At 38.1% G+C, this 11,343-nt stretch overlaps 1 long non-coding RNA gene across 2 annotated transcripts in view; it reads right to left on the reverse strand.

Moving 5' to 3' along the window:
- The window catches only part of LOC102167132, a 690,997-nt gene that overhangs the window by 13,644 nt on the left and 666,010 nt on the right, over positions 1-11,343 (reverse strand). The window lies entirely within an intron of this gene.

Below are 11,343 nucleotides of genomic sequence, written 5' to 3' on the forward strand. Positions count from 1 at the left end.
ACGATGGGAACTCCAACCTTTCTTCTTTTCTAATATAAGAATTTAGAGTTATAAATTTTCATGACTTCAGCTGTATCTCAAAAATTCTGGTACTTTCAAATATTTTCGAATTATCTAACTTCTTTCTGATTTCTTTTTTGACTGTGGATTTTGACTTTCTCTTTTAATCTATAGATTACTTAGGAGTATGTTGTTTACAGATTATTTGCCGCTTTTCTAGGAATACTGTTCTTAGCCATTTGAAATTTAATTCTGTTGTGATAAGAAAACTTACCCTGAAATATTTGTTTTCTTAATATTTATTGAGGGTATTTTTCTTGGCCTAGATTATGTTCTATCTTGTTGAACATCCTTTGTATACTGGACAAGAGCACATATGTGCCATTTATTAGGTTAAATGTTTATTAATGTCAAGTAAAGCAAGACGGTTGATGGTATTATTCAAATATTCCCTATCCTGTTTGATTTTTCTAACTACTTGTTTTATCAATTACTGACAGAATGGTACTAGAACCTCCAATTATGAAGCCATGCTTATTATTTCTTCCTTCAGTTCTATTTGCTTTTCCTCTGTGAATTTTGAGGTTCTGTTCCTAAGTGCATATATGCTATGATTTTTATGTCTTCTCAATGGTTTTGACTCTTCTAATCATAATATGTTCCCTTTATCTCTGGTAAGACTCTTTAAAGTCTATTTTTGATATTAAAACAGTCAGGCTGATTTCATTGTTATCACCATATTTTATTTTTTATTGAAGTATAGTTGATTTATAATATTACATTAGGTTCAGTTGTACAACATAAGATCCAATATTTTATAGGTTACACTCTATTTAAAGTTATTATAAAATACCCCCTATATTCCCTGTGCTGTATAATTCATCTCTGTAGCCATTTATTTTATACATAGTATTTTGCACTTCTTTTTTATTTTATTTTTTACAGTTTTGATGATTGTTGCTTTGTAGTATAGTCTGAAGTCCGGGAGCCTGATTCCTCCAGCTCCATTTTTCTTTTTCAGGATGTCTTTTGCTATTCTGGGTCTTTTGTGCTTCCAAACAAACTTTAAAATATCTTGTTCAAGTTCTGTGAAAAATGTCCTTGGTAATTTGATAGGGATTGCATTGAATCTGTAGATTGCCTTAGGTAGTATAGTCATTTTGATAATATTAACTCTTCCAGTCCATGAGCATGGTATATCTTTCCATCTATTTGTGTCATCTTTGATTTCTTTCATCAGTGTCTTATAGTTTTCAGAGTACAGGTCTTTTGTCTCTTTAGATAGGTTTACTCGAAGGTATTTTATTCTTTTGGATGTGATGGTAAATGGGATTGCTTCCCTAATTTCTCTTTCTGCTCTTTCATTGTTAATGTGTAGAAATGCCATCAATTTCTGTGTATTAATTTTGTATCCTGTGACATTGCCAAATTCATGGATGAGCTCTAAGAGTTTTCTGGTGGAGTCTTTAGGGTTCTCTAGGTCTAGTATCATGTCATCTGCAAATAGTGATAGTTTTACTTCTTCCTTTCCAATTTGGATTCCTTTTATTTCTTTTACTTCTCTGATTGCTATGGCTAGGACTTCCAAAACTATGTTGAAGAGTAGTGGCGAGAGTGGACATCCTTGTCTTGTTCCTGATCTCAATGGGAATTCTTTCAGTTTTTCACCATTAAGAATAATGTTCACTGTAGGGTTGTAATACATGGCCTTTATCATGTTGAGGTAGGTTCCTGTTATGCCCACTTTCTGAAGGGTTTTTATCAGAAATGGGTGTTGGAGTCTGTCAAAGGCTTTTTCCTCATCTATTGAGAAGATCATATGGTTTTTATTCTTCAGTTTGTGAATGTGGTGTATCACACTGATGGATTTGCGGATATTGAAGAACCCTTGCATTCCTGGGATAAATCCCACTTGACCATGATGGACAGTCCTTTTCATGTATTGTTGGATGCGGTTTGCTAGGATTTTGTTGAGGATTTTTGCATCGATGTTCATCAGTGAAACTGGCCTGTAGTTTTCTTTTTTTGTGGTATCTTTGTCTGGTTTTGGTATCAGGGTGATGGTGGCCTCATAGAATGAGTTTGGGAGTATCCCTTCCTCTGCAATTTTTTGAAATAGTTTCAGAAGAAGAGGTGTGAGCTCTTCTCTAAATGTTTGATAGAATTCGCCTGCGAAGCCATCTGGTCCTGGACTTTTGTTTGTTGGAAGTTTTTTAATCACAGTTTCCATTTCAGTGCTTGTGATGGGTCTGTGCATCTTTTCTATTTCATCTTGGTTTAGTCATGGAAGATGGTACTTTTCTAAGAAGTTGTCCATTTCTTCTAGGTTTTCCGTTTTATTGGCGTGTAGTTGCATATAGTAGTCTCTTATGATCCTTTGTATTTCTGTGATGTCTGTTGTTACTTCCCCGTTTTCATTTCTAATTTTATTGATTTGAGTCCTTTCTCTCTTTTTCTTGATAAGTCTGGCTAAGGGTTTATCAATTTTGTTGATCTTTTCAAAGAACCAACTTTTCGTTTCATTGATCTTTTCTATGGTTTTCTTTGTTTCTATTTCACTGATTTCTGCTCTGATCTTTATGATTTCTTTCCTTCCACTAACTTTATTTAGGTCTTGCCTGTTCTTCTCTCTCGAGCTGCTTTAGATGTAAAGTTAGCTTGTTTATTTGAGCTTTTTCTTGTATCCTGAGGTGGGCTTGTATTGCTGTGAACTTTCCTCTTAGAAGGGCTTTTGCTGCATCCCATAGGTTTTGGAGTGTCGTATCTTCATTGTCATTTGCTGCTAGGTATTTTTAAATTTCCTCTTTGATTTCTTCAGTGATCCATTGGTTGTTCAGTAGCATGTTGTTTAGTCTCCACGTGTTTGTGTTTTATGCAGATTTTTTCTTGTTGTTGATTTCCAGTCATATAGCATTGTGGTCAGAAAAGATTCTTGATGTGATTTCAATTTTCTTAAAGTTACCAAGGTTGGATTTGTAGCCCAGGATCTGATCCATCCTGGAGAATGTTCCATGTGCACTTGAGAAGAATGTGTATTCTGTTGCTTTTGGATGAAATGTCCTATAAATATCTCTTAAGTCCATCTGGTTTAATGCATCATTCATGGCCTGTGTTTCCTTATTGATTTTCTGTCTGGTTGATCTGTCCATAGCTGTAAGTGGGGTGTTAAAGTCCCCCACTATGATTGTGTTATTGTTGATTTGTCCGTTTAAGGTTGTTAGCAGTTGCCTTATATATTGTGGTGAACCTGTGTTGGGTGCATAGATATTTAAAATTGTTATATCTTCTTCTTGGATCAATCCTTTGATCATTATTTAATGACCTTCTTTATCCCTTAAACTATTCTTTATTTTAAAGTCTATTTTGTCTGATATGAGTATTGCTACTCCAGCTTTCTTTTGATCCCCGTTTGCATGAAATATTTTCTTCCATCCTCTCACTTTCAATTTGTATGTGTCCCTAGAAGTGAAGTGGGTCTCTTGAAGACAGCATATATATGGGTCTTGTTTTTGTATCCATTCAGCCAGTCTATGTCTTTTGGTTGGGGTGTTTAGTCCATTGACATTTAGGGTAATTATTGATCTGTATGTTCTTATTGCCATTTTATTAATTGCTTTGGATTTGTTTTTGTTGCTCTTTATTCTTTCTGTCTTCTCTTGTTCTCTCCTCTTATGGTTTGATGACTATCTTTAGTGTTGTATTTGAGTTGGTTTTTCGTATTTGTGTATCAATTGTAGATTTTTGGTTTCCAGTTATTCTGAAGTTTTGATGTAAGAGTCTATATGTATATGAGACTGTTTTAAGTTGTTGTTCTCTTAATCGCAAGTTCATCTCCAGTGTCCCGCATTTGTACCCACCTCTTCTCATGATTTCTGATTTTGGTGGTATAATCGTGCATGGATGATTTCGTATCTTTACTGTATATATACCTTTACTGGTGAGCCTTGTCATTTGTGGCATTTTTGTTTCCTGTTGCTGTCTTGTCTTTTCTGCCTAGAGAAGTTCCTTTAGTATTTGTTGTAAGGCTGGTTTAGTGTTGCTGAATTCTCTCAGCTTTTGCTTATCTGAGAAGGTTTTGATTTCTCCTTCAAATCTGAATGAGAGCCTTGCTGGGTAGAGTAATCTTGGTTGGAGGCTTTTTCCTCTCATCACGTGAAGTATATCATGCCACTCCCTTCTGGCCTGCAGAGTTTCTGCTGAAAAATCTGCCAATAACCTTATTGGGGTTCCCTTGTATGTTACTTGTTTCTTTTCCCTAGCTGCTTTCAAGATTTTCTCTTTGTCTTTAATTTTGGTTAGTTTGATTAATATGTGTCTCGGGTGTTCCTCCTTGGGTTTATTTTATATGGTACTCGTTGTGCTTCCTGGATTTGAGTGGGTGGTTCCTTTCCCATGTTAGGGAAGTTTTTGGCTATTATCTCTTGGAATATTTTTTCTGTCCCCTTCTCTCTCTCTTCTCCTTCTGGCACCCCTATAATACAGATGTTGGTGCATTTAACATTGTCCCACAGTTCTCTGAGACTGTCTTCATTTGTTTTCAATCTTTTTTCTCTTTTCTGTTCTGCATCCGTAATTCCCACTAATCTGTCCTCCACCTTGCTTATTCATTCTTCTGCCTCCTGTATTCTGTTGTTAGCTGCTTCTAGTGCATTTTTTATTTCAGCTATTGTATTTTGTATCTCTTCTTGTTTAAATTTTATATCTTGTGTCTCTTTGGTCAGTGTTTCCTGTAAGTTATCCATCTTTGCCTCCAGTTTATTTCCAATGTCTTGCATCATCTTCAGCATCAACAATCTAAAGTCTTTTTCCTGGAGGCTGAGAATCTCCTCGTTGCTTAGCTGTTTTTCTGGGGTTTTTCCTTTCTCCCTCATCTGGGTTAGAGTTCTCTGTCTTTTCATTTGTATAGGTTTTTGGTGTGGTGACCTTTTTACAGATAATAGAGTTGTATCCTCTCTTACTTCTGGTGTCTGCCCCTGTTGTGGCTAGTATTTTGCATTTCTTAATCCCCTACCTCTATCAAGCCTTTCCTCTCCCCACTTGTAACCATGAGTTTGTTCTCTATATCTGAGTCTGTTTCTATTTTTTTAATTCATTCATTTTATGGATTCCACATATAAACAATAACATGGAGCATTTGTCTTTCTCTAACTTATTTCATAAAGCATTATATCATCCAGGTAAAGCCATGTTGTTACAAATTGCAAAATTTCATTCCATTTTATGGCTGAGCAGTATTCCATTTTATGTATATATACCACATATTCTTTTTTTAATTAAGATTTTTACCTTGTCTATTAATGTCAATTTACAATGTTCTGTCAATAGCTTCTGTATAGAAAAGTGACCCAGTCCTTTTATATTATATATATAATGTATATATGTATATATATACACATTCTTTTTCTCACATTATCCTCCGTAATGTTCCATCCCAAGTGACTAGATACAGTTCCCTGTGGTCTACAGCGGGACCTAATTTCTTATCCACTCTAAATGCAATAATTTGTTTGCATCTACTAACCCCAGACTCCCAGTCCATCCCTTTCTCTCCCCCTCCCCCCCTGGCAACCACAAGTCTGTTCTCCAAGTCCATGAGTTTGTTTCTTTTCTGTACATAGGTTCATTTGAATGCTCACCTGCTTTTTTCAAATATGTAGACACTTTTTCATTTGAAACTGACTTCTGTGCATTATTATGTAACTTCCCTGGAGTTCCCATTGTGGCTCAGCAGTAACAAACCTTACTAGTAACCATGAGGATGCAGGTTCGATTACACCACATATTCTTTATCCATTCATCTGTTGATGGCCTCAGATTGCTTCCATATGTTGGCTGTTGTAAATAGTGGTGCTCTGAACACTGGGTGCTCTCATCCTTTTGAATTGGTGTTTACATGTTCTTTGGAGCTATACTCAGGAGTGGAATTTGTATCACAGAGTAGTTCTTTTTTTTTTTTTTTTTTTTTTGTCTTTTTGCCATTTCTTGGGCTGCTCCCGCGGCATATGGGAGTTTCCCAGGCTAGGGGTCTGATTGGAGCTGTAGCCACCGGCCTACGCCAGAGCCACAGCAACGTGGGATCCGAGCTGCGTCTGCAACCTACACCACAGCTCATGGCAATGCCGGATCGTTAACCCACTGAGCAAGGGCAGGGACCGAACCCGCAACCTCATGGTTCTTAGTCGGATTCGTTAACCACTGCGCCACGACGGGAACTCCCACAGAGTAGTTGTAATTTTAGTTTTATGAGGAACTTCCATGCTGTTTCCATTGCGGCTATACCAATTTACATTTCCACCAAGTGTACTAAGGTTCCCTTTTCTCTACATTCTTGCCCAGCATTTGTTATTTGTAGACCTTTTGATGATGGCCATTCTGAGTGGTGTGAGGTGGTATCTCATTGAGGATTTGATTTGCATTGCTCTGATGATTAGCAATGTTGAACAAAAATGTGTGCCCATTGGCCATCTCTTTATCTTCTTTATCTTTTCAAGTCTGCCTATTTTTTTCTTTTACAACTGGATTGTTTATTTTTTTGATATTGAGTTGTATGAGCTGTTTATATATTTTGGATATTAACCCTTTATCAGTCGTATCATTTGCAAATATCTTTCCCCTTTAATAGGTTGTCTTTTCATTTTGTTTATGGGTTCCTTGCAGAATCCTCTTTGGTATAGATTGTAGCCATATTTTCTTGGATCTGTCTCCTAAGCAAAGGAAATGAAAGCAAAAATAAACAAATGGGACCTAATGAAACGTAGTAACTTTTGTTATTATTATTTTGAATGAAGCTAATTGTTAAGACACAAGTGGGGAGAAATGGAGATAGTGAAATAAGCCAGTCAGCTTTGTCATGGAATTACTGCTGCAAATACACTCAATAAATTTCTTATTTCCTTGCTCTAGGGATAGCTTTCTTGTTGCTGTTGTTGTCGTTGTTAGTGTTTAAGAGGCTAATAGAGAAAGTCTTTAGGTCATAGTTCTCTGTGCTGCGATCAGACAACCACTTTATGCTTTTTCTCCCTGGTCCTATTTTACCCTCTCGTGGCTCCCCAGACAAGCATGATGATTGCACAAACACCTGATCAACACACTTTCTCACACAAGGTCTGTAACAGGGTTTTATCCATTCTCTCTTAGGATACAAATATACCCCTAGTTCTTGTCTCTCTCAATCTGAGATACTTTTAGACCCCTTGAAAGAATGCTTCTTAATTTTAAGAAAAGAATTAAAAAATAGGTCAAATCTCATCTTTCTTCTACCTTTTGCTCTAGATTGCAGGTATGCTTTGAGTTATAGATTTTCTGCATTTTAAATATTCATTATTTTCCAGGAATTTACAAAAGGTAATAAGAAAAAAATCTTTATTTTGCCATATTTAACTAAGAGTCCAGTTTTCAATTTATATTGCACATTTTAGGTAAAAGGGATGAAGTGAAGTCAAAGATTTGAGATATGTCCTTTGCGCTTCAGATGCTTTAGGATTCCTTGACTCCTGCAGTACAAATTTACTGTGTCTTGAATAAAACCCTCAGCTCAAGCAGTACTTATTAAAGGAGGTGGTGTACAGAGGTTAACATCGTAGTTCTGAAGTTGCCGAGGCCTGGGTTAAAGTTAGATCTACCACAGATGTGTTGTACAATAATTGAGAAAACTGCTTAATTTCCCTAAATCCTAATTTCTGTTTCTGTATGTTGGTGATGAAAAAACCCACCTCACAGATGTGCTGGGAATTAGATGAGATAATACAGAGAGAACAATCACTACATAATTAATGCTAAATAAACAGTGGCAATTATGATTATTATTCTACATGAAGACATCTGACCGGATCAGATTGTTATAAGGTTTTACAGCAGAATTCTGCCGCCCATAGTCCTTGGGTAGAAAGATATACATATCTCTGTGCACGCAAGTATAATCATTTTGCTGGAGAGACAGACAACCCGGAACAATGATTCCTATGTCCTAGGGCCTTTGTATCCGAGGGCTGAGTTTACTGGGAGAAAAGTTCTGCTCATGGACGTGTACGCCAGCTGGTGGCATGTTATCCTTGTCTTGCCTACACCCTGACCTTTCAGCTTTATAACTTCCAAATGTTTATATAATGAGGACTGCCCTTTTAAAATTGACACAGTGATTAAAATTGAAAATGAGAGCAGAGACTGTTCCCTAATAAATAGGCTGGATCTGAGCATACATCTGTCCAGCAAAAATCTTCTAAGCAAGCAGGCACACATTTCTCTGCTTGTATCTAAGAAGTGAAGGTGACATTTATACCATTCAATAATTTTTCTCTCCATCTGTTTATTCAATGGTGAGATTTGAGTTGGCAAATGCTACGCTCACATCGATACCACTCCTAGGATATCTTACAAGTGCTCAGATTTCCATGGCTGCATCCAGACCTTGGTGACACATACGTTTCTTATACATTTCAATTGATAAGAAAACACTCCAAGAAGAGCACCCTAATCAAAGCAGAACACGCCCTACTCTGTTGGCAGCTGATCTTGCCAACACACCTCCCAGTTCCCTCAACATCTCCCAGATCCCATAGAAGGTTGTTTTAACTACTCTCCTTACTTCCAATCATACACATACCTTCCTTCAAACCTGAATAGAGAGTTGCAATTATTCAAAGCCATCTTGATCAATGACTAAGAGGGGGAAAAAAAATCCCTAGAGCATAAAAGAACATCCATGGTAACTTCAGCTCTATACTTTTCAAAGAGCATAAAGATTTACAGGAAAGATTAAAAGGCAATACAATATTTTTATTCCGACATATCTGAGGTCACAGTAGTGAACTGGACACAGGTATTTTATCTTTTCTTCTTTCTTACCTTGCTTCTCTCTCCCTAAATTCTAGTCACAGCGGCCTTCTCGTTCCTTGCACCTGCTATGGTAGATCCTTTGGAGTAGTTTTCAGGACTTTATCACCAGCTGATGCCTCTTTGGAGTACTCATTCTCCATATTTTCTGACCAGCTCTTAATTCAAACGCCACTCTTTCAAGAGATCTTTCCTGACTGTTACTGTTTAACCCAGTGCCCTGTTTTACTTTCTTCAGTGCACTCAATAGTATATGCAACTCTTTTATTTGTATTCTCAACACAAACGTTCTCCTTCCATCAGAATGTTAACTACATGAGAGCAGGGACTTGTGTTTTGTTTTTTTTTTTTTTACTATTTCCCTGTGTAGAATAGGCCTGTGATACAGCAGGTGCTCAGTTAGCAGTTGTTGACTAGATGAGTGAATAAGATTTTCCAGCCCCACTTCAGCTTCTAAGATTTCCTGAGTCTGATCCCAACACCTTTGTTTTAAGGGGGAGGCTCTATGGTGACCGCCACATTGACTTCATCCATCCGTGCTGTTTCTCAGGTAAATACAAAGAGGCTTCTTTAATTTCAAAAGGTGGAATTTCCTGCTTGTCAGTCCCCCTTCTACCGCTTTTCAGTTCCGCAATCCAGTTAGAATCCCACAGTACATATGGTTGTTTTGCCCTTTGTCTTCACCAAGCTGCCACAGTTCCTGAGTCTTTCCAAGTCTTGATTTGACAATTTTCATATATTCATGGTCCGTTATTTTGTAATGTCTGAGGCTTTCTCATGATTAGAAGGAGGTTATGCTTTTTGGCAAGAAAAATGACACAAGTGATGTGTCCTTTGCACTGCCTTGTGTCAAGGGGAAAATGACTTTTATATGCATTATAACTTGTGGTGTAAACCTCAATCATATGGCCAATGTGGGTGTTTGCTAGGTTTCTCTCTTTCTCTCTCTCTCTTTTTTGTCTTTTTTTTTTTTTTTTTTTTGCTTTTTAAGGCCGCACCCGTGGCATATGGAAGTTCCCAGGCTAGGGGTCTAATGGGAGTTACAGCTGCAGCAATGCCAGATCTGAGCCTCATCTGTGACCTACACCACAGCTCACGGCAACACTGGATCCTTAACCGAGTGAGGCCAGGGATTGAACCCACAATCTCATGGTTCCTAGTTAGATTCATTTCTTCTGCACCATGACAGGAACTCCTTGCTAGGTTTCTCCAATGCAAATTTACTATTTTTTTTCCCTTAGCAATTGACCAATATCTTGGGAGAGATATTTGAGGCTCTGCAGATATTGTTTCTCCTCAAAATTTCATCTATTACCTTTTCCATCCACAGGTAGATCCTGCTGTAGCAATTATAACCGGGGTGTTTACCTAATGATAATTCTGTATGTCCCTCAGTCTTTCTAGCTTCATTAGATAGAACTCTTCTGTTAGAGAGCAGCTGTATCCTTTATTTATTTACTCGCTTACTTGTACCAATACAGACTCAGGGATATTTACTTTATTCTGTAGGTTACAGTTAAAATACTATCATTATTTGGTTGCTCGAATTGTTCCAAATTTGGCTGTTGGGAGTGTAACAAAATGCTACAGACCAGCTTAGATGATAGAGATGCATCTCTCACAACTGTGGGGGCTGGAAGTCTATCAAAGTAAGGGCAGCTGTGATTTCTCCCAAGACCTCGCCCAGGCCTGCAGACAGCCGTCTTCTCACTGTGTCCTTCCATGGCCTTCTGTCTGTGCAGTCACACTTCTTGCGTCTCTCTTCTTATAAGGACGCCAGTGCTAGGGTCCACTCTTACAATTTTGTTTAACCTTATTTACATCCTCAAAGGTCTATCTCCAAATGTAGTCGGATTGGGGGTTCAAACTTGAACATACAGATTCAGTGCACAGTAGTGTGTGTTTATCTTCACGTGTCCAAAGTCCAAGGGACTGCCGCCCACAGCCTCTGCCTCCGCTAGGGCTTTTTCCCTGATTTCTTCACTCTGCCTTTTCTTTCTGTGTCTCCAGTATGCAAAGGGCTGTGATGAAGCTCTCACACTTTTTCACTCTCTTCATTCTAGGAAATAAAGGTCCTGTTTTTATGGCAAGGCACGAGAAACTCACACATAAAGATCTCTGCCCTTTGGTCTCCTCTGTCCCCACATGGTGCACTGTGTCTCTGCATCACGCTGTCGACCAAAGCTCCCCCATCAGCAGGATTTCCTGCTCAGGCATAAAGAGCAGCATTCTCCTAGCACCTGCAGGACGACTCCTTCAAGATAAAATTCCTTCTTGATCTCGTACAAGGTCGCATGACTTACCACGATGGCCCTTGGATTTGGGTCACGTAAGCTGTCAATAATAAATCATTTGATGTACATCTTTCTGTCTCAAAAAAAAAAAAAAAAATCTGGAGTTCCCGTCGTGGCGCAGTGGTTAACGAATCCTGCCCTTGCTCAGTGGGTTAACGATCCGGCGTTGCCGTGAGCTGTGGTGTAGGTTGCAGACGAGGCTCGGATACCGCGTTGC

This window comes from Sus scrofa, chromosome 8 (assembly GCF_000003025.6).
Source record: "Sus scrofa isolate TJ Tabasco breed Duroc chromosome 8, Sscrofa11.1, whole genome shotgun sequence".
NCBI lineage: Eukaryota > Metazoa > Chordata > Mammalia > Artiodactyla > Suidae > Sus > Sus scrofa.